This window comes from Mus caroli, chromosome 17 (assembly GCF_900094665.2).
Source record: "Mus caroli chromosome 17, CAROLI_EIJ_v1.1, whole genome shotgun sequence".
Lineage (NCBI taxonomy): Eukaryota > Metazoa > Chordata > Mammalia > Rodentia > Muridae > Mus > Mus caroli.
Window position 1 is genome coordinate 64,408,711 of NC_034586.1, and position 24,766 is coordinate 64,433,476.

A 24,766-nucleotide genomic window follows, 5' to 3' on the forward strand; every position below is an offset into this window, starting at 1 on the left:
AAACAAAAAAAAAAACAATCTCCAACTTGTTGACATTGTAGAGAAAGAGTAAATTAAAAAAAAAACCTGCAAAATCTATTTAAAATTGAAGTGAATTGGGCCGGTCTGTAAAATTTACTTTTTACAGTACTAACAAATTAATGTATTAAGTAGTTAATGTTGCAGGAATGCTGGCAAAAAAAACATGGTGCCTGTCAGAGGTGGAACTCATAGTAAACCAGACATAAGAGCATCATGTGACTTTCTTATGTTCCACAAGCATCCGTGCATGTACAAGGCAGAGCTGAACTATGTCTGTGTGATTTTTGCCTCATACTCGAGTGAGGGGTCTCTACCACGATCCCAGCATGCAGCAGGGACTTATGATTGTCACAGTTTGTCCTGGCTGATATTTATTGACAACTTGATACAACTTAGAGTCCCCTGAGAAGAAAGAGTCTCAATTGCGGGGCGTTTTCCAGATCAGATGAATCCGTGGCTAAGTCTGTGGGAAATTGTCTTGCTTGTTGATTGATGTGGGAGGGTTCTACCCACGGTGGAAAGTGCCACTCCTTGGCAGGGTGACCTTGACTGTATCAGAACAGGATGCGCATGAGCCACAGGGAGCAAGCCAGTAAACATATTCTTCCACACCTCTGCTTTCCTGCTCCTGATGTGGCTTCTCCTACTGTAGCATCTAAGCTACATATCTGAAGTTGTTGTTAACCAGGTGTTTTATCCCCTGTTGCTTTGGCTCCCTGTGTTTAGCATAGTGACAGAAAACAAATTAGGACCTGGCTTTCCAGAAAAAACAAACTAATAGAACACACATAGTCCAGCCCCCATGCATGCATGTACATGAGCATGCATATACATATACACATACACATACACATACACATACACATACACATACACATACACATACACATACACATACACATACACATACACATATATATGCAAGGGAGATGTATTAGTCAGGGTTCTCTAGAGTCACAGAATTATGGAATGTCTCCCTATATTAAGAGAAATTATTAGAATGACTTACAGTTCTGCAGTCCAACTAAAGCAAGAATGGGCAGCTGTGGATGGCAAGTCCAAGGATTTAGTAGTTGCTCAGTCCCATGAGGCTGGGGGTTTCAGCCAGTCTTCTGTCTAAGCTGGAATCCTAAAGAAGTAGGGTCCAACAGATGTGCTGGCAGTAAGTGCAAGCAGGTGAAGAGTGAGCTCCCAAGTGTATTCGGGTTCCTGGAAGCCCAGTTTTAGAGTGTGCGTTCAATGAAGTGTGTGTGTGCGGTGGGGCTGGCGCCCTCTGAACCCCCATACTTGTTTTGCACTTGCTTTCACTTACATTTTCAGAGCTATGCTCTGGGTCCTCTGCTTCATACTCCGATCCACTAGGTTTCAGCTCATCATTTAAGTGACAATAGGCCAGGGCTGGCAAACTACAGTCAAATGGCCAATGTGGTGTGTCCTTGTTTTTGTAAATATATATTCACAGGCACACTGATACACAACCACATACATTGGTTTGCTGGTTTTTACTCTGATCACTCTAATGACAGGAGGAAACAGCTATACAGAAGCCTACATGGCCCTTTAAGCCTGCAGATGACTGTCTCTTCTGGCACTATGGTGTACACCTTTGATCTCAGCCTAGGAGAGGCAGAAGCAACATTCCCTCTCACCACACTTAATAATTCTTTGCACATCCACTCATTTTCCTGAAAACTTTATTATTTCATTTTTCTTAAGATTTAATTCCAGCACTCAGGAGGCAAAGACCGGCAGATGTTTATGATTTCTAGGCTAGCCTGGTCTACATAGTAAGCAGAACAGCCAAGGCTATGTAGTGAGACCCCTGTCTCAAACAAACAAACAAACAAACAAACAAACAAACAAACACCAAAACAAAACCTCAAACAAACAAGCAAAAAGTGTACACATGCAATATGTGTGTAATGGTCTAATTGTGGGTCTATAAATCTAGAAAGGAGACAAAGAGGAGGTAGTGTTAGGTTATAAGGGAAGATGGAGATGGACAAAAGGGCACATGGAACATGGAAGGAGAACAAAATCAGGAGCTGAAGGAGTTTATGAGGGCAAGATGGGGAAGCCACGGGGGTGAGATAAGGGAAGGGTAGCCATAAAAGCATACTTTGTTTGAAAATATCGTTATGGTATATTTAGCACATTATTTGTTGATTTAAAATATAAAAGTACAATAGAAAAGACCTTCTTTGATGTGTATTTGATGACTGGGCAGTAAGCATCTCTGTGCCGGTGAGATGCTGATAACAGAGCTCCTATCCTCAGTCAGTTACATGTCTATAGTATATCTTACAGTGTGCATGTGCGTGCTCGAGTGTGTGTGTGTGCGCGTGTGTGTGTGTGTGATCGTGCATGCATGAGAGTTCATGTAGAGGGGGCATTCTAACCCCAAAGAAATCAACTAGGAGGCACCCAAAGGTGGGAAGAGATGAGCCAGATCTTTATCTGAGTGTGCCTTAGTCTCTTGCCCTTCTGCAATGTGCTTGGCATCACATACAAACTTCCATGACTGCATCCCTCTTGGCTACAATCAGGGATGCTAGTCTACCTTTACTGGGTGTCTGAGATGGGAAGAGATATCGCCTGCTCTTGCCTTTTGCCTGTACGCATAGCACACAGAGCTGGATCGGAGGCTGTGTTTCCTACAGTCACCCTGACAAAGGTCAGATATTCCACTTGGTGTTGGGGGACAATCATCAGCATTTCACGGGCCCTTTAGAGGCTGGTTGTCATTTTTCCAAGTTCTCACTTTGTATAAGCTTTTCCTTTGTAGGAGAGGCTCAGAACCCAGGGACCATGTGACATCAAACCATTGTGCTGTGTTTCTTATATTGTTCCTCTGTCGGTGTGCCTTCTGCTACCCATTGTCCTGAGAGTGCCCACCAGCAGGCTGAACAGAACAGCACCCTTCCAGTGGCAGGCTGGAGCCATTCTTTCCTTTTCAACTCTCTTTAGCACTTTTCGTACTCTCCAGATGCCGCTCTCTACTTTATATTCAATAGCCAACTTCTGCTAGTCAGATTCTGGGCTAGCCCATGTCCCTAAACTCGGTGGCAAAAGCCTTTTGCTTGCTGAGTTAGCCTCCTGACCATGCTTCGGCTATCATAAAGTCAAACCATTCCAAAAGACTCCGAAGCTGTGGGCTGATAGTAATCACATGATAAGCATCTGTTTAGCTGCAGCTGTTATTCTTTAACAGGTGTTGTCTCCAGGACAGCCATAAATCCAGTGGATGACCATGTCATTTGTACTCTGTTATGGAAGTTACTGGAATGGGAGCATGTAAAGTCTTGAGCAATGGTGGCCTGGTGTTTTCCCTTTGATCATTTTGACCGTGGAAAGCATTAAAAAAGTTAATATTAACTATAACTCCTTTTTCCCATTGATTGATTGATTTACTTTAAATCCTGATTGCCGGCCCCCTCCTTCCAGTATCCCCCCTATAAAGTTCCTCCCCCATTCCACATTTTCTCCTCTGAGAAGGTGGAGGACCCTCTCGGGCTTTCTCCACCCTGGCACATCAAGTCTTTTTAGGGCTAGGTGCACCTTTCTCCCACTGAGGCCAGACAAGGCATCAGTTAGGGGAATGGATTCCACAGCCAGATTATAGCTTTAGGGACAGCTCCTTGAAGAGACCACCTCCTGAAACCAGGCATAATCCCCAGTAGAGGGATAAGGACACCCACCCACTCATAAAACTCAAAATTTGTCCTATCTATAAGAAATGCCGGGACAAAGATAGCGTGAAGACTGAGGGAATGGCCAACCAATAACTGGCCCAACTTGAGACTCGTCCCAGGGGCAAGCAACAATCTCTGGCACTATTAATGATACTCTGTTATGCTGGGAGACAGGATCCTAGCATAGCTGACCCCTGAGAAGCTTCTCCCAGCAGCTGACTGAAACAGATTCAGAAACAGCCAAACATTGGATGGAGTTCTGGCAGTCTATGGAAGAGTTGGGAAAGGATTGAGGGCCCTGGAGGGGATGAGTGACCCACAGGAGGATCAACGGTGTCAACTAACCTAGATCCTTAGGGCTCTCAGAGACTGAATCACTAACCTACAGCTAACTCTTAATCATAGAAGAATTGTAGAAAGCTAATAATTAATGGATGTATGTGATGGACGAGAGGGAGGCATTCTCCTAAGCTCAGCATGTTAATGGTGGCATGTTAAGAGCGGTGCTACTGAGGATTGTTGAGTCCATTCAAGAAATTATCTGAAGGGTCTTGGGTCATGGAGATGTGTTCTCAAAAGGGATCATATGATTTGCCTGTCTCCTCTGGTTTGAGATGCAATTTCTCCTACATGTTTTCTGGCCATGGTTTGACGCCCTTATTTCACTAGAGACCAAACCAGTCCATCTCTAATCCTGTACTTAGCTAAAGTTTTAGCTTAAAAAAAAAAATCCAAAAAACCAAAACTCTTTTTTTTTGTAAAGTGACCTGCCTTGGTTGTTTTGTCATAGAGCTGTAAAGACGAGGCAGAGTGTTTTCTTCCTTTTGTATGATTTACTTTTGGAGTTCAGAGATATTATGATGACATGGTATTTCTTGAGTTGCTCAAAAATTAGCCTTTTTCCTTTTTAATAAAATCTTCTTCCAAATAATTCCTCTCAACACTTCATTGAATTCACACCGTCCTGTTTTGCAGGCTCTTGGATCCTGTATACAAAGGGGATGGGCATGAGAACCGATACGGTAGTGCTGTGCTTTAGCTTGTTGGCCAAAGCTGAGAGGGTGTAGAAAACTGTGAAGAAAATATTTTTTTTTTGAACATGAAAGCTGCTTTGGATGTTTTTTTTTTCTAGATATGGAGGGGATCTAGAATCTGACAGTGGCCTTACCTCAAAGTGGGAACAGTCTGCCTTTCGACAAGTCACTTCCAGAACATTCTAAGGAACTGGCACATGCTGTTGCTACCAGGCAGAGAGTGAGATAAGAACACGCTGGAGACTGTCTTGTATTCAGCCTTCAAGAAACTTTTGCAAGATTGTTTCATTTAGTAGGAAAAGCCACATGCACAAACTAGCAGTCTTCCCTGGGACCAGAGGAGAGAGCAGAACAGATGCTGTCTGCTCTCACCTACCAGAGCGCCGCAAGCCAGTTCCCAGCTCCAGCTACCAGTTTCCAGGAAGAACACGCTGTCTGAGCAGGGAGGACTTGGGGAGTTTCTTCAGAATCCACTAAAGTTTAAGATGGTGTCTGGAGGCCTGTGAACCTCCCCCTGGCCTTCACAGTGACTGCTTCTAGGTAAGTGTCAGTGTTGGATCTCTGTTTCTGTTTACTGGAGGCTGAGCAATGCTCTGGGTAATTGTGAGGGAGTCAATGTTTTGGCCACCCTGGAAAGGCGGCTGTCAGGCTAAGTACTGATAAGGAAGGGTAGTTTCTGGAGTAAGCACTGGGGGCTTGGTCTTCTGGCTTTTCTCTCTGGAACGTGTGGTGGGTACCATTGTCTTTGCAAACTGTTCAGCTAGAGGAAGAAGAGGAAGAGGAAGAGAAGGAGGTGTTTTCTGCCTCACTGGGGCTTGGAGAACGTTTTCTGACAGGTTCTGCTGTTTCTTCCTTTGTCATGAGAGATCATTTGTGCAGAGTATGGCTTCTGCAGCTGGAGTAGGAGATCTGTGGATAAATGGAGACTCATGGATTCCTCTAGAGTGTCTGGCTCTTAGAATAAGGCGGATCCTCATATTGTACAAATGTCTTGGCAAACTCTGTTCAGCTAGATTCTAGCAGGCATTTGAGGTTGTAGTAGTTTCACTTTATGGCATTAATTAGCTATATGAATATTAATTAGTATCATGAACATATATCTGCTTACATATTTATTTATAAAATTTTCCCTGGGTTCTCTTTTATGTGTTTCTTTTTATTATTGCTATTCTGAAGATAACACTATTTAAAGATGTGAATCTTTTTGTCTTCATTATTCAGTGACATGCTGAACACTTTCCAATGTGGAAAGATGACCTTCAAGTAGACATTTATGATACCATGGTCTTTATCCATTATGACATTTACTGCTATTCTTTATTAGGGACTATAGTATTTCATGGGTGTTTAATGAAGACCGTGCTGACCTTATGTGGACAGCAATGTCCGTTTATTATTATATCAGGAAATGAATGCTGTTAGGAATTAAGTCTGGACTGTCCCTGGCAAGCTCTTATTCTGAACATTTTGTACCTGGTCAGTGGCTATGTTGGGATTTTCTGAAAACTGAGGATGGAGTCTAGCTGGAGAAAGTAAATCAATGGAGATAAAACTGGCCTGTTGAGTCTGCCCATCTCTCTTTGTGCTCTCTGGCCTGCTATGGTAGGAATAGTCTCTGTCATGTGACTCAGAAGCCATCTCTGAGCAGTTGCAACATGCCTTCCTTGTGACAGGCTGTACCCTCAGAGACCCCATGACACCAAATCATCCATCCTTCCATTAATGTATCTCTACGAAGGAATCCTAAGTTCATATGTAATTTTTAACAGAACAGAATTAAAGGTTAAAGTTACATTCTGTCAGCTTGCCCACAGGTAGTTGGATTTGCCAAAGGAGATAATGGTTTCTCTTCCCATGTTTGAGTAAAGAAACACAGCCCACTTGCTGTGACCCTGGTATGGTGACCTTGGCCAAGGCTGTGTGGTCTTTTCCAGATTTTGAATGCATATGTTCAGCTTCCTCATGATTTAATTCAGGCGAGTAAACTTACTGGGCTCAATTCAGTTTAGGGAATTTTGACTACATGGTTACTAAAGGCAGGATCTGGTGTTTCTAGAAGTGGTGATAATGTGAAGATTCTCTTCCTCAAAAAAAATAATAATAACAGCACTTCAAGTGCTTTTTAAAGAGATGAGTTCATTTTTTTTTTCCTGAGGAGAAGAAAGGAGCAGATGAATTTATTTATGCTAGGAGGTGGTAGGGTGGATTTCATTCTTTCTTTGATTTTATGCACTATTCTTGCTTTGTGGATTCTCTTTTTTTTTTTTTTCTTTATCTAGAATCAGACAATTCAAAGCACACAGTGGTCACTGCCTTATCATTGTGAGAAAAGTCTGTGCAATTTTAAAACCACAATTAAACTGTTTAATTTCAAGTGGAAAGTTGAGAATAGACATCTCCTGCTCTTTCTTCTCCTGGGAGAAGCAAGCAGACAGAGTAATTTAAAGTCAGTGCAAATTAGTGTAAACTCTTATCTCGTACACTTATGGATAGTGTGTGTAATGTCCTTTTCAGTATTTTTAAGTCATGACGGTAAAGGGAAACAGCTACTCTTTAGACTGCTGCTGCATAGGTATTTCTTTATCAGCCCGTCTCCCGTTTTGATTGTATAGAGCAGAGTGTTTGCATACTCTGTGCTTATGTATTTTAAAATCTTTAATGTTTCTTCTTGGGAATTAGCGTTTGTCACAAACATGTTACTTGATATTTCCTTACATCCTCATGCAACCTTACGTCATCATGCGATTGTCTCTGTTTCTAACATTTCCTTTTGATGGTAATGGTGATTACATTGTTCCTGGGCACAAACATTTATGCCTAGATTGTAGAAGATCATAAACACACATAGTAGAAGCCACAGGAATAAGCATTTTGAAAACCACATTATACTTATGTTTGCTTGCCATACTACATTTTAAAAAGCTATTCTCATATTAGTGTCATGCTATCATTTTTTTTTTAATTCTGAGGATGTTAACTGTGACTTTTGTGTCACTGCATTTGAAATATATGTTATCAACCTCTGTTGTTTAGTTCTTAAAGACTTAGCTACTGAAAGTCCGAAGATTAGAGTTATGAAGCTACTGGGTATTAGGAGAAAAAAATATGATTAGATTCAACTTTGAAGTATTAGAATTAATCCTACTTAATTTAAAAGGTGCCATACAAATACTGTATTTTATCATGTTATAGTGTAAATTTATGTTAAGCCTAACTTTAAAAGGTAATTTAATTTTATCAGTTTAACTCTTCACCGGCGAACGAGGTGAAAAGAAAATATACCTGATCACCCCTGAAGCTGTGACTTTTGAGCAGAGGGCTCCTGTTCCTGCAAAGATAAAATAGTAGCAGCTGACATTCTGAAGCTATTGTCCCTGGACTCTGTGATGCCATTGAAAATTGTTGAGGTTCTCAGAGGTATATTTAAGAAATGTGGTGTACATTTCTATAAGTATGTACTTGATAAGTGATTAAGATACAAATAACAATGTGTACCATGTGATTTAACAGCGTAGGCTCAGTATTTTCTGAAGTGTGATCATGTTTTAAGTTCTTCGATGTATGGCCTCATAGAAGAGAGTGATTTTGTGGACCTGCTTTTGCATTCAGTAGGTTGTATTTGGTGCCCATTGAGGTATAGTTTAAGTCCAGACAGGTTTGGATGACAAGGGCAACCGGGAGAGCCTGAGACCCCTTCAAGTTACAGGGAGAGCACATGCCAGAGCATGAGTTGACAGTCCTTTTTTAGGTGTTGCCATGAAGACACATCCTTTGTCTCCCCTCCCCCTTCTTCATAGATTAGAATGGCCATCACTGGGAAGAGAGGCCCCTTGGTATTGCAAACTTTATATGCCCCAATACAGGGGAATACCAGGGCCAAGAAGCGGGAGTGGATGGGTAGGGGAGCAGGGCGGGGGATGGGGGGGTGAGAGGGTATAGGGAACTTTTGGGATAGCATTTGAAATGTATATAAAGAAAATATCTAATAAAAAAGAAAAAAAATGGATGATGATGGTGACAACGGGAAGCCATGTAAACTCCCTGGAGCAAAGTTAACTCATCTCGAAGTCTGTGTGGTCTCCTCCCCAACAACTGTGAAAACCATTTGCTCTAGGATCCACATTAGCATATCAGTCAAGTGGCACTCAAGTCCCAGACTGCCTGGATGCCAAGTCCCCTTGCTTACTTATGGCTCCAGTGGCTTTAAAGTTGACACATTAGACCATTTCCTGGTCTTTCTCAGTTTCAGTCTATTCTTCCCTGTAGGCTAGTGGTAGTCCCTGTTTCTTGGACTAGTGAGTGAGATGATTCATAGAAGTACTTCATATAAAAAGTTTTAAAGCCTGCCATATAGAAAGCACTTAGCAGGTCGGCCATGGTCTTCTTGTCATCTCTGGGTTTCTGAGAGCAGCTTTGCAGGCATGTTCTTGCTTTGTCACATGCTCAGGGTGTGTGTGACACAGTCTTTAGTATCCTTTCCTTGATGGCCTGAATTCATGTTAGAGCATCATGGCGGTGGTGTGAGAACATGGGTTCTGGAAGCACACCTGGGTGTCCGAGAGCCCCAGGTTGGGTGGCAGGAGGTAAGTGGACAGGGTCTGTGTGTAGATGTTTCAGCTGTGGGTTTCTATACGCGACTTTGTTGGCAAAAAAAAGGCTTCCAAGTTTAAACAGAGTGAGAAATCCTCTTGCTGTTAACGGCCACAATTTACCAGCTGTGAAAATGGAGACTTGGTTGGTTTTTGATGATTTTTCTCTTACTTGTTTTTGCACTAAGGATAAAATGTCTGTGTCTAACATTTAACTTTGTCCCTGACATTTGCTCTAGGCCATTATCTCTGTAAGACTTCATCAAAAAACAACTTCTTTATTTTCACAGAAATCACAAGAAAAGTGTTTTAGAATAGGCTGTTCCTCCAGGGTTCATGGGCAGCAAAGCAGTGATTTTCCTGGTTTTCCAGAAGGAAAACACACCTTCCCTCCCTTACCCCTTCCTTCCCTTCAGAGCCTGGGATTGCTTAGGAATTGTGATTTAATAATTGGTCATGAAAATTTAATGTTTCTTCATATTTTCTACCATGTTTCTTTTGTCACCAACTTCTAAGGGTGTGTGTATAGAAAGTTATCAGAAAATACCATTCAACAAGCTACTGTTAAGGATATGGCTAGGAAGTCCAACAATGGCTATCAGCCTGCTGAGAACCCAGTAGCCCCAAGTCCATGAGGGTGGAGGTCTGAGCAGTCTCTGGCTTGGAAGGTCTGGAGCGTTGTTTGAGAGCTGCTGGTTTTCAGTCCATGTTGGACGACTGAGGAAGCTGGGTTTGATGTCAGGGAAGGATGGAAGCAACAGGGTAGATACCCTCGGGAAGGACTAGAAGTGGGCCGGCAATAGCAGAAGTCTATTTCCCTCTGGTCTCGCTGGATCTGTGCTACACCAGATCTGTTCTGCCCCCCTGGGGTCTCTGGGACCCTTCTTTCTCTTCTCTTCTCTTCTCTTCTCTTCTCTTCTCTTCTCTTCTCTTCTCTTCTCTTCTCTTCTCTTCTCTTCTCTTTTTTTTTTTTTGGGGGGGGAGGGGGTTCCGAGGCAGGGTTTCTCTGTGTAGCCCTGGCTGTCACATTTTGTAGAACAGACTGGCCTCGGACTCAGAGATATGCCTGCCTCTGCCTTCCAAGTGCTGGGATTAAAGGCGTATGCCACCACCGCCCAGCAGAGCCGTCTTTCTTTACCTACTCCTAGAAATTCCTCTGCAGAGTCCACCAGAGGCGAGTTTCTGAGATTATTCCAAATCCAGTCAAATGGACAACTGAGATTAGCTCTCGTAATCTCTTTTCAATAACTGTTCCGGGTCCCTTATTTCTGCTCCTCGTGATTCATTCCTGCTTTGGCACAGGGAAATTTTCTATATGTGAAGATCTTCAACTTCAGTCACTTATTCAGAGCAGACAGTTAGCAGAGGTAGCCTCAGGTGAAAGGTGATACAAACCAGAACTGTCAGGAGGGCGGTGCTGAGGAAATCCTCCATCAGGACTGAGCCCAGGATTGTGTACGGCTAGGACTCCACCTGCATGTCTCTTTATAATCGTCCATCATTACCTCTCATTACTGCATGGCGTTTGCTTCATTTCTACCTGCTTAAAATAGATGCTTCCCATGATGCATAGCCCAAGTACTAAGGGGATTCCTCTGCTCTGTGGTACTTCTGTACGCAGTTCTCAGATAGGAATCTGATTTGGCCAGCTTGAGTCTAAAGTCTATTCTGTCCCTTCTCTGGTGACAGCTCGGTAGTCACATGTACACAGAACAACTCCCTGTGTACATGAAGGGTAATGGCTGCCAGCATAGGAGACCATCAGGGAGAGGGAGCCATTCCCCATGGAGACAAGGGTGTTGGGAGAGTCTGGTAGACAGCTCATACTAAGTATGCCAGAGAGAGATCCTCGTCCTGTGAGGATGTCTGTTGAGTCTTGGCTCTGGTACTTTGGACTGCAGTAGTTGGGAGCATTGTTCTCAACAGCAGACTGATTTCAGTGTCCTGCTTACTTTGTGGGCCATAGAAAAAAGATGAGCAAGCTTTGCTGTTGCTGCTGATCTGTAAGTATCCCTGTGAACATCACCACCGCCACCTAGCTTGTCCCCTGTTCTCACCCAGCCCCGTTCTCAAAATTATGACTGGCTAATGTCTAACTGCAGCACAACATATAAGCACACATTAAACTGGCAGCTTATCTACTCAAGGCACATTCTGTAAGGTATGGCTACATCTTCACTGCCACCTGCTAGGCCAGCGCCCTTCCCCTCACTTGCCTCACTCCTGTCTCTCTTCACAGTTTATTTATCCTGGCCTTAAACTAAGAAAGCCTTTTTCTGAATTAATTAATTTTGTGAAGTTTTTCATTGTTGGTGTATAAGAGCCTCGAACAATGGAAGACTCTAGAATGCAGAGCAACTGATGTGCTTGCCTGTTTACACCTGCTTGTTATTGTTCTCTATCAATAATATTCATTGCTAGTATAATAATATATATTATTAATATATATTATAACAATGTATGAATTGTTGATATGTGCATATTAATACATACTAATATATGTTATTAATATGTGCTATTACTACACTGATACAGAGTAATATGTACTACTAAAATATACATATGTCTCATCCACATATATTACAGAATTACCTTCTACTTGTCAACTTGTTAATATGTCATATGGCAGTGTTGAATTGTCAACCCACACTCTCGAGAGGGAGAAACAAAGAGCTTGAGTTCGTCACTCACACACCCTTTAGGCATCTTCTGTTAACCATGCCAGGGAAGACACAGAGATGGCACCATATGCTATAAATCCCTGATGCACTGATGCGGTCTTATTCATTTCTGAGTTTCCTCGGCTGTCGGTGCTTCAGCCTTGCTGGGCTCATTCCCTCTTGCTCTATGTCTTTTATTTAAAGGGTTAAAATAGATCCAGCATAAGATTTCTGTTAAAAATCTCTAGGACAAACTTTTTTAAACTGTTTTAGGGAAGTGTGTGTGTGTTTGTGTGTGAGTGTGTATGTATGTGTCTATGTCTGTGCCTATCCTAAGCTAGCCTGGGATTCACAATATTCCTGCCTTAGACTTAGAATTACAGATGTGTTCCACTATGTCTGAAATAAGTCTTTTATTTTAAAATGACTCAAGTTCATCTTCCATGACTGGCTAAAGCATAGGATGTACAAATTAACTGACACAGAATGGAAATGTTACATTTTAATCAGGAAATGTGGAAAGCCCAGATGCTGGTCTTTGCCAGACCTTCATAACTGGAAAGTAAGTATCAAGGCTATCAATTGGGATAGCTAACAAGTCAGAAACAAAACCTTGGAATTCACACGGCCAGTTTCCCACCTTCTGCTTCCCATACTGCTGCACAGGGAGGGTCCCCAGAGCAATATACGCCCCCCCCACCCCCCTCTCCTCAGTGACAAGGGACTGTATGGACTCTTTGTGTGCTAAAAGAGCAGCTTATGTATTTGAAGAGGCAGGTGTGCTGCAGGAGGCCGTGATTAAACCCCCGTCTCAGGAAGGATACATGCTTCCTGAGACGGGGCACGGTCAGATCCTAGAAGGTCATGGATTTAGTCTGAAGAGCAGTGGAAGCTGAGGTTGGGGAGCAAGTGAAAGGATATCATATCGGCTGGATCCACACGAGCATGAGAATTTTCGCTTTCTTCTTGGTATCTGTCTCTTCCATTTGATTCCATTCTAAAACTTTGTATGCTTGTGAGGAATCTGATTCGAAGGTGGTAACATCTTTTGGAACCACTGAGGGAAACACTTTACAGGCTTTGCGGTGAGAAGGAAGAGTCCCGGCCCAGCTTGCTACAAGGCCTTGACTCAGCTGCTGGAGCTTCAGTTTTTCTTTTGCTGCAAAGGAAGGAGGTCAGAAAAGAGTCAAATCGCTGTTTTAAAAAAAACATGTTTCCATCAAACACAGGTTTACTTAGAAGATATCTAGACATGGATGTTAGGCTAGACTTAGGATGGATAAAGAAGACAGGGCAAAGGCCTTAAAATTGTCTCATAGGGAAGTGCGGCCCGTTGATGCTACAAATTCAGTGACTGACTAGCAGAGCATCAAGCACATTCTTAGAGCTTCATATATAAGGGCGGAGGGAGGTCGTTTTCCCCAGGGGAAAGGCAAATGAGACCTGAAGGGAGGCCACACCTGGGGGAGGCAGGTGATATCTGGAGGGAGCACACACACCATTCATGAAAGTCTCTCAGGACTTTGATCTTCATCTAACCTTGACTTGGTCGAGGACACTTTTTAGTGTCTCTAGTTCATGTCTTCCCAGTAGAGGGAAAGAGACCACTGTGATCATGAGATTATGTTCTGAACTTGGAGGTTTAAATGGAGTCAGCATGAAGACTCTTTTAATGGATGGATGCATAAGTAATTCCATTTTGGTGGCTGTGTTGCGATTCATGCATTTTACATAATCTGCTGCTCTTAGGCACTGATTTATCAAATGACCAGAAAACACTTCCCCGCCTCTGTCTTTCATGCCCATGGCTTGACTTTTCCTCTGAAGATTTTTTTTTTCTCCAAAAGTCCTGATGGTTTGTAATTGGGACCCAGAAGTCTAAAGAAATCTTTACAATTGCTTATGTGTATGTCGCATTTTGATAGGGCAATTTGAAATCAGGCAATCAGCAAGTGGAGAACTCCTGTATCCCCATTAAGAATAACAGCAGTCTGTCTTCCTCTCACATCCCTCGTACCTGGAAGGAGAGCATTGGTTGGAGGTGGTGGATGAAGCTGGTTTCAGGAAGGATGCTGAGATGAAATGAACAGCTGAAGGGAAGAAGATTCTAGTTATCCCACTGATTAGAAGTTTTTATTGCACACATCTCTCAATGTTCTCTCATGATTTTCCTTCCAGGAAAGGCTTAGGGATTTCAGTACTGTTCCAAGGTTTGGTGAGAAAAAGCAACAGAGAAAATGTGCACCAAGAAAACACGCACTAGTATGGGATACTTCAGCCAGGCCTTGTCATTCCTTTTAGAGACAGGCACTACTTCTGAATTTCATTTTATTTATTTATTTATTTATTTATTTATTTATTTATTTATTTATTGCAAATTTCAACAGGTCAGTAGAAGGCTTGATATGGGAGCCAAGATCCCAGAGCCTTGGATCATTTAGAGCAAAATCCGTGTGTCCAGTAATGTGAGAAATCAGGAAAGATCTCTACAAAGTGAAGCTGTGGTCCTGAAGTGAGTCTGACTGCTTCTCAGGCACCCGCTGGTTGCCATTTCTTCTCTGAGATCTGGGTGTGGCTTTTCCATAAGCGGGGACAGTTTTCTCTGCTTGCTACTTGCAGCACAAATGTAGGCTTGCAACAGGCTGGCTTACTGGCTTTGTGTTACTCCAGAAAACATGACAGAACTCTTTGGGATTTAAGAGTGTACAGGCACAGAAAGTCTGGCTTACTCATAGAGCTTTTGTTTGTAGGGACAAAGAGAGTGTGGCGTGAACAGCGTGGTGTGGAGGTAAACAAAGAGGATGTTATGAGTTATTTTATAACTGGAGCCTTGGCGGTTTCAAACCTGGTTGTCTCTTTTTAAATGTGTGTGTGTGTGTGTGTGTGTGTGTGTTGGGGCAGACACACAGCTGTGCATGTGTAGAGTGGTCTGAGGGTAGTCTTGAGCATCTGTCTTTACTTGTATACCATCCCCTCTCACCGCATTAGGGTCAGGCTCTCCTCCTCACAGCCGTGATGTCCAGATCAGCTGGCCCAGGAACTTCTGGGTATTCTCCTTGTCTATTCTCATCTTGCCTTAAGACTCCAAGGATTACCCATGCGATACTGCTTTGCCATGCGTGTGGGTCTTGAGACTGAAACTCGGGTGCTTACACGCCTGTGCCCAGCACTTCAGCCACAAAGTTATCTCACTAGCTCCTAACTTATTTTTACCCGGTCATAAATCTGGTCAGTTTGTATATTTTTAGTATTTCAGAGAACTGACATATATACTTGACAAAATGTAAGTCACTGAGATGAGCGTGTTGAACAAAACCACAGGGTACCTTTTGGGGTAACTCTCTTTTTCTAGTCTTTTATTTGTGGGCATTTGTCTTTGGTTTGTGGGCTGTACCTATTGATAAGAACCGTTATGTGGTCTATTGTGTTTGGGTTTCAAATTGCTTTATTAAACAGGCTGCGAGGTTATTGCTTCTCAGGGGTTTGGGGTTTCAACCTCCCTCCCTCCCTCCCTCCCTCCCTCCCTCCCTCCCTCCCTCCTTCCTTCCTTCCTTCCTTCCTTCCTTCCTTCCCTCCCTCCCTCCCTCCCTCCCTCCCTCCTTCCTTCCTTCCTTCCTTCCTTCCTTCCTTCCTTTCTTTCTTCTGTTCTTTCTTTCTAGAAATGAAGCAAAAACAGTTCAAATACTCTTGCCTCACCCTACGATTATCACATTGTAAGTCAAGAGTTAATTTATTAAAAGTCTTTCAAGAAACATCTTTCCTGCATTCGGGTAGAGAGTGGCCTCAGCTCAGCCTGTGTGATTTCTCCATTCTTCACTGACTTTTCCATAGGCTGAGAACATTTGGACAGACTTCATTTCGGAGACATCACCAAGGTCTTTGCATCTTTCATCTCTCATCACATCTGCCAGACTAAATGGTCCATAAAAATCCTTGCCTCGCCACACATATGAAAATTCAGTAGTAAGAATGCTCCCTGAAAGGAGTCAGGAGAGGGCACACATGGTCAGTAACAAATGCACGTGCATTCTTTAGCTTTAGCCACAGTCTTTCAAGAGCTGTGGCTGGGCAGCTACCGCACACCATGAGTTGGACTGCTCATGCTGAATAATGGGGGCAGGGGGCCCATCAGGCCAACATATTTGTCTTCAGATTGTTCAAGTGCGTGTTTGACAGACGCACAATGTGTGCAAACCCTGTGAGACGGAATGTGTGTGTCCCTCTAAGAAGGCTCCAGTCCTGCACTGACTTGTGGTGAGTTATAATTCACAAATGTTGGCTTAGTTTACTGAACACTGACTTTGTTCGTTTGTCTCATTTTAGAAGGCCACAGGAGATGTTTGGAATTTGAGATGTGAATTTGTCTTAATTCTGCACAATAGCTAACTCTAGATATATAGGAATATACACTTTATGATTTAAAGGAAATTGGAGCCAGGAAAAATATTCCTGACATTTTAAGGTTCTCCCAGAAATATCAGTTTTAATTTTTCTCCAGCTTGGTGTCTACTGATCATTTCTTTTTTGTTTTTTTTTTCCAAATGTTCTCAGCCTATGGAAAAGTCAGTGAAGAATGGAGAAATCACACAGGTTGAGCTGAGGCCACTCTCTACCCTTCGCTGGAACATGCTGCTTATGTTCGGTTTTCATGAGAGTCTGCTGTGGGATTATTTTGCTTCAGCCTAGGGAATGCAGAAGGAACTCACAGTGAGGGAATTAGCCAGAGGCTTAGAGCAAGGTGCAACAAACATGTGTGATGGAATTGATTAGAATACCAAGTATTAAGAAAAAAAAAGTGGAGAAGGGCTGGGGAGATGGTTCAGTGAGGAAGCATATTTACTGATCTTGGGAGGGACCTGGGTTTGCTTCCCAGCACCCACATGGCAGCTCACAAAGGCTACTTTGTACTTGTAGTTCCAGGGATTTGGTGCCCTCTTCTGTTTTGTGTTCACGTCTATCAAGACTATTGGGCTGTGATTTTCTTTTTGGTAATCGGGTCTGGCTTTGGTAACAGAATAACAGCCTTGTGAAGACTTTCCTCTTCAGTAGTTTGAAAGCTGTCCAGCAGTGTGAGCTTTCATTCTTTCAGTTTTTGTTGTTTGTTTGTTTGTTGTTTGTTGTTGTTTAGAATTCATCCTTGAGTCTGTTTGATTCTGGATCTTTCTTTGTTGGGAGGTTCCTCACCCCCCATTTTCAAATCTGACTGAATATTTGCCAATTTTGTCTGTGAGTTCTATCACTTAGCTTAGTTCTGTTGATCCCATCTGTGAGGACAGCCTGGCTTCGGTCTCTTAGCAATTCTTCAGTGCCACTGAGATTGCAATTTGACTACCAGTTAGATCTTGTCATAGTGCTGTCGTGATTCAGTGTTCATGATTAGTGTCCATAGGTTGTGTAATTCTGTAAAGTCAGCCATTTACATGAGCTTAGCCACTTATTTGGTAAATAATTGTAGTCTGGTGTGAACCTTTGAATTTCTGTAAGTGTAAAACATATTTCTTCTTTTAATTGTGATTTACTGCGGTTCTCGTTGGCAAAGTTAATTTGATCAGCAGTTATCATTTTGTCTATTATTGTTTGAATACACCAACTCTTAGCTTTATTTCTTTCTGTTTTCTTAGAGTCTTTTGTTTATTTTCAATTTAATCTTTATTTTTCCTTCTTACTACAAAATTGGGTTGAGTTCTCCTTTGTAAGCTCTGTGTTGTATGTAATCAGTTTCTTTTTTGTGTGTGTGTGTGTGCATGTGTGTGCGTGTGTGTGTGTGTGTGTGTGCCTTAAAGAAGGTGTTTATTGCTGTCTGTTGTCTCCCTTGCCTGCTTTGCTTGTATCCCAGAGGTTTAAGTATTGTGCTCCCACATCCATTTATATGAAGATATATTTTGGCAGTTTCTTCTTTAACCTATTGAGTTTCTGGAGTGTGTTCCTCGACTTATATGAACTTTGTGCAGTTGTACTCTTGTTGCCGATGTTGTTATTGAAGCAATGACTTGGTTGATTTCCATATTCTTAAGTTATTAAGACTTGTTTGACAGCCTGACATGCACACATCCTGTGCTTGTATGTGTGTGTGCATATGTATGCATGTGTGTGCATATGTGTGTGTGTGTACATGTGTGCATGTGTCCTGGTGAATGTGCTGAGTGCTTTAGCACAGTATAGACTCTGTGGCTGTAGATATGATGTTTTATGCATACCTGGTATTTCTGGCTGGTCCTGTTAAGCTTTGCTGTTGTCCCAGTTTTCTGTCTAGATTATACACTGTAGCGAATCAAGCTGTTGCTATTGCACTGCTGTCCGGTCTTGCTTCCATGCAGTCCACGCTGGCCTTGAACTGGTGGTGTATCCCCAGCCTCAGCTTCCCAGGTGCTGGGATTATTAGCATGCACTATACCTGATTCGCCTGTGTCCTCTCAATGTGTTGTAATGGCTGTCTTTACAATTGCAGTAGTCTTTGACCTGAAGTCTCCTTTTGCCTGAGACTCTACTCCTTTTCGGCTAGCATCCACTCAGAATCCTTTTATCTTCAAACTCCATGTGACCTTTAAGGTACTGTGAGTTTCATCAGATTCTGTGGTTGGAATTCGCTTTGTAAATACATCAAATTTCTCTGACTCCATTTACCTCATCCAGGGAATTTGCTATGAGATTGGCTCTTCTAGGAATGTCTGAGGCTAGCCCATAAAGCATAACCAAAGTAGCCTGAGCTGGACAGGGACCACACCAACAGACATGCCAAAGAAGATGGGGAAAATCTTGGATGCTTCAGCCCCACACAGGAATCACAGATGAGTAAGAAGTGCTGGGATTCCCCAGTGTAGACGTTTAAAATAATGACTAGTGAGTGAGGACTTAGTGGGGGCCATTTCAGTTATTCTTTCTCAACTGTCCATCATTTCTTCCCTTCTCTCACTATCTTCTCTTCCAGCTTGATAGCCTGATTTGACTCCTGTTCCCTCTTACTGACAACATGGCTTTCTTTGCTGCTGCTGTGACTCTCACACAAAACACCATGTGTCTTGTAACTTGTTTTGAGCAGTAACAACGTTGATCATATAAGAAAATAAAATCTATGCCATTCCAACACCCTTTAGCCCCATTTTATGTTATTGACAACTTGCAACTTAAAATACTTTGGTTAAACTCAGTTGGTTGTACATATTAATTGATGGTTCTTTCAGGGTTCCTCACAGCATGCACTAATTGATGGTTCTTGGGGCGTGGGGGGGCAGGGAGGTTCTTCCCAGAATGGCATGCTTCCTGACCTTGAGTGACTCTCTGCCTTCTCTTCTAACATTGTCCTCTGATGTTATTGATTTTGCTACAAATGTTGGAATGTACTTCTTTTGTTTTTTTTTAAAGATTTATCTATTCATTTAATGTATATGAGTATACTGCTGCTGTCTTCAGACACATTCGATCCCACTACAGATGGTTTGAGAGCCACCATGTGGTTGCTGGGAATTGAACTCAGGACCTCTGGAAGAGCAGTCACTGCTCTTAACTGCTGAGCCATCTCTCTAGCCCTGGAATGTCCTTCGTCTCCTTGTGCTTGCATGCCACATTCAGCTTGTCTGTTCCTTGATGGGTGAAGCTGATGCTGCCTTTTAACTGGGATGTACTGTTAAGACAAGCGTAGCAAGGCAGTTGTCTCTTTGGAATGCAAATTTCATTTCCTTTGGACATACAGCCAGGAACATGTTTGTCACATTGACTTTCTTCCAAGTTCTGTATCTCTGGTTGCTATATTGCTTAGTTTTTAGGATATGAAGTTAAGGTAGGCTTTGGTGAAAGGATTTATAAAAATGGCAAAGGGTTAATGCTTCCTTGGAAAAAAACGTTAGATTTTACCTTTGCCAGTGGGTATAAGTTACAAGTAGATTCTTGGTTAGATGACTATGTCTACTTCCTTCTTTCAGTGAGGAGACCCTGTCTGGCTTGAACCTGTGCGGGTCTTATGTATACCTGGCCATGTGAAATTTTTTCACAAGGGGTGTTCTGGTGCCTGCGTGACATGCGAGCTGAGGACTTCCGGTGCTTTTCTTGTCCATCTTCCTCCCTTCGTTGTGACAAGGTCTATGTCTGACCTGGAGCTAGCCTGGAGGTCAGCAAGCCTCAGATCCTCATGCCGACACAGCAAGCTTTCTCATGCATGAGCCATTTCCCCTGACCCCTCTCTACTTCTTTAGGGTGAGTTGCTGGTGATTTGTTTCTTGGTAGTGTGCTATCTCCCTGGGGTCTTACATTACCTCTGTGCATCTGGAATCCAGCCACTCCATCTAGTCTGTTCTAACTGGCTTCCAGTGCAGAAGCTCTTGTCCAGTGTGCCTATTCACAGGATCTGGGGCCACCTCAGACCTTTTATAGAGATTCATGATTTATTTCTCTTTTGTGCCATCTTATGAGAGTTTTGGTGTGCAGTACCTATATCCTGAAAGCCCAGTCAGTCATGGTGTTGTAGTCTTCTTGTTCATTCTTGCCAGGGCAGAACCATGCTGGTCCTAAGTTATAGGCCTTGTTTAACCCAGCAGAGTTGCGACTTCTAATAATCACCATATTGTGTAGCACTGTTCCCATGAAGCCATGAACAATTATCTAGTCACCCAGATAGGGAATTGATGACAGATCAAAAATACGGATACTGCAGAGTCTGACTTGGTGAACCCATGGGTTGTATTGGTGTTGCTCATTGGCATATGACTTACAGGAGCAGAGGTGCTTAAAGACAACTGCATCACCAGAGCCCACCCCAGATCAGGTGGTAACAACTCATGCAAACTGGAGCCCTGGAGCCCAGCACGGCCCACGGCAGCTCCATCCATAGGAGAGTGTCTCTCTCGGGCACCTCCAAGACACAATGACAAACCTCCCAAGGTCCATGCTTTGAGTTAGCTTTGCCTATCACTGGACTTCGTATGCAGGGATCATTCGCTGTGTGTTCCTGCTGAAGAACACTTCCTTCTGTCAGCATGCTCATGCCACCACGTGCTGAGGGCATTACCATCATTGCACACTGTTGCTCGTCCTAGTGGGTAAGTGCCCCCTAATATACCCAGTCTTCTTTTGCCCAGCCTCTCATTAGTCAAAACATTTGATGACCTGCCATTGAGATTACAGCAGCCCCGATCTTCTCTTGTGCTCACCCACTGCTGGTTTCAGGTTTTTTTTTTTTTTTTTTTTCCAGTTCTGAGATTTCCGTTTGATTCTTGGTGTGAACTCCAAATGGCTCATGAGAAATTCTCCCATTTTAATGTTCTTGGCTATTAGCTCAAACATACACATTAATAATAGTATATTTTGGTTGTAGGTTATATTATCTTATACTTATGGCCAGTATTTATGACTGGTTCAAAGATATAGCCTGTGAAAATGATGGCAGCTGTGCATTTTAGAAATTGCTATATTCCCCTAGAGAAGGTTTTCTGTTTCCTTGGCAAAACAGAAGCATCCGGCTATTGACCTCCATAATTATTTTATTATGGCTTTCAGCCACTAGGTTTAATCTAATAAATGATTATATGTTCAGGGCTAAGGGCTCCATTTTTTTTTTTTTTTGGTCCCAGCACCTCACAATATTGCCAGTTTCCATCATGATCTTTGCTTTGCACAAATGTAACTAGGAAATGAGATAAATCCGCAAATTTGTCTCTCTGAGGTTCCAGTTTTTGGAAACCAAAAGATAACCTTATCTGATTATCTTCATCACTTTGCTACCTCTCTGATGCCTTTGTCTGTCTGGAACTTAGTTTGACTTTTCCTGTCATTGAAGGTGTGTGTTCCTGCTGATGGCTTTTACCTGTTAGCATGCTTGTGAGGCTCGTGTGGGTGTGTGCTGTGGTCTCTATGGCGTCTATACGATTGCCATAAAATATTGCCCCTGATCAGATATCCTTCATAAATGTTCAGTTGAAAAACCCAAATGGCTTTTAGAAGATATGATGTCATAGATTAGGCCCATGATGTCGTCTTGCATTTCATTCAAGCATACAGTGACCATGTTTGATCTGATGGAGGAATGTGCATCATCAGGCGCTATGGAGCAGATGTACATGGCCGATAACAGAATAACTCAAGTTTGAAAAGTAGTTAAAGGGGCTGGAGAGATGGCTCAGCAATTAAGGGCACTGACTGCTCTTTCAAAGGTCCTGAGTTCAATTCCCAGCAACCACATGGTGGCTCACAACCATCTGGAATGAGATCCGATGACCTCTTCTGGTGTGTCTGAAGACAGCTACAGTGTACTCATATACATAAAATAAGTCTTAAAAACAAAAAAAAAAGAAAAGAGGTTAAAGTTTGTTTTTTAATACTTTATGTGTATAGGTGTGTTGCCTTGATGTGTGGCTACCTCATGTGTGCACTACCTCCACCCGCCAGAAAGTGGCGGCATATACCCTGGAACAGGAGACGCAGATGGTTGTGACCTGCCCTGTGAATGCTTGGAATCAAACTTAGGTCCTCAGGAGGAGGAAGCAGTGCTCTAACCACTTGGCAGTCACTCCAGCCCCACCCTCGGTGCTTCTGAAGACACGTTATTAATTCTAGAGAAGCAGAATCACTTTATCATTCAGATTCCTGTTTATTTGGGAGCAATTGATGAACTGTAATATCGTCATCATCTGTGTAGGAGAAGCCAGTACATTTTTTTATCTTGAACAGCAATTATTTTCCGAGAGACTTGATTCCTTGAGACAAATTTTGAAAAGTAAAATGTTCATGGTTCAGGAAAAGGTGTATGTGTCCTTTTACTGTGTCTCCAGGTTCATCGTCCCCTTTTCTGTCTTTCCCCCATGTGCAAAAAGTTACTACTGAAGTAAACAGCATGGTATCTTCATAATGTATGTCATCTCCCCCACTCTCTTTTATCATCCCCTGCTTCTAGTTCTCTGCCCAAATAATTGCTTTCTGCTTTCATGTCTTATCTACAAAGCATCTTTCTCCACATTATCCCTTCCTGTTCTCCTTCCATTTAGATATCTTGCTTTCTGTTCAAAGCCCCTACCCCTTTCTCTCACATGATTGGTGTGTGTGTGTGTGTGTGTGTGTGTGTGTGTGGTGTGTATAGTGTGTGTAGTGTGTGGTATGTATGTGTGTGTGTAGTGTGTATGGTGTGTTGTGTGCGTATGGTGTGGTATATGGTATGGTGTGTGTGTATCATGTGTAGTGTGTGGTGTGTATGTATAATGTGTATGGTGTGGTGTGTGTGTGTATGGTGTGGTATATGGTATGGTGTGTGTGTGTGTGTGTGTGTGTGTAGTATAGGTGTGTTTGCCTTTCTCAATCCAATTTATTTATTTTAGCATGATGATCACCAGTTATGCTCGTCTCCCTAAAAATGTCATAATTTCATTCCTTTATAGTGATTGAATAAAACTCCATCTTAAGGAAACCCACTCACATCTTTCTGGAAGTCACAGAGAAAACATGTCAATATTTTATCAGGATAGGAGAGTGGCCAGCGAGGCTTCTCCCTCCCTGAGCAACTATTGTCTGTTAAAGATTGATGGGGAGCAAGGTGACATTTTCTTTAGTGATGCAGGCACAGGGAAGCCCTTCTTGTCCCCACCCACCCCTGGTCAAGAATCTGAACAGAGTGGGTCACGTGTCAGGAGAGGGCAGGCCAGCAGGAGGGTCTGATAGGGAAGAAGGGTATCAGGGAGGGATGGGAGAGTAGAGTGGGGTACAAAGGAACTGGCATTCATTATAGAAATGTAAAATTATGCAGGAGTGAAAAGGATTATGAAAATTGCCCTAAACAGATCAGCCCCTCTATAAAATAAAAGGTAGATGTGTTGCCAGTGATTGTCCTGTGCACACGCCTGCTTCCAGCTCACTGTTACTTGTAAGATACTCGGTTCTTTTAAGTACTAGTGAGATATAAAATATATTTTATATAAAATACAAAAATAAAGACAATTGAATATTTATATTTTCTTATTCCAAGAATGTATAGTTTTTAAAAATAATCTCCCATTATCCTTCCACATATTCTTATTTATCTCTCATGGCTATTTGAAGTGCAATATATTAGTTTCATAAATTAGATTTTTTTAACTTTATTATCTTGTGAACCTGAGTACAGATTTGGCTCAGTGATCGCTGCCTTGGTTTCCCACACACTGTCAGCCTCTATGTCACCAAGGGTATCAATATTGAACATTTCTTTATTATTATTATTATTATTATTATTATTATTATTATTAGATATTTTCTTTATGTACATTTCAAATGTTATCCCTTTCCTCGTTCCCTCTCCCCCTCCTCCTCCCCCTGCTCACCACCCCACCCACTCCCGCTTCTCTCTCCCTGAGCTTTTCTTCCAGAGGCGTTGTTATTCATTCTGTCTGCACATTTTGGTGATGTCTTCAGATGTTTGTCTGACAATGGCTAGGGTGCCTCCTATCCTTTCTTCCAATGGCCTGCTAGTGGCATACAGAACACAGCAGCCTAGGATTAGGGCTGTACTCTTCAATCACCTGGCACAGAGCTGAGTCAGCACACACTGAGTGATGGTCACCTAACGGCTACTCTCAGGCTGACAGTAGCCCAAGACCCTTCTATATGGGAAGCATTAAAATGTACACAGTGTGCTTTGCTCTTCACCAAATGCCTTAGACTTTAGATTATATTAGGGTATACTTTATACCTGGCTTTTAAATGTAGGACATGTTTATTTTTTACCCACAGGTAATATGCATCTTCTTGCAGACCGAATGTAGAGAAAATGCTATTTTAATGCAGTATTTCATATTAATTCTTGACACTCAAGG

At 42.5% G+C, this 24,766-nt stretch overlaps 1 protein-coding gene across 1 annotated transcript in view; it reads left to right on the forward strand.

Annotated features, from left to right (window-relative positions):
• The window catches only part of L3mbtl4 (L3MBTL histone methyl-lysine binding protein 4), a 339,815-nt gene that overhangs the window by 29,305 nt on the left and 285,744 nt on the right, over positions 1-24,766 (forward strand). The window contains exon 2 of the mRNA XM_029470911.1: positions 4,846-5,287. The gene's annotated coding sequence lies outside the window, so the exon portion shown is untranslated. The remainder of the gene's footprint in view (positions 1-4,845; positions 5,288-24,766) is intronic.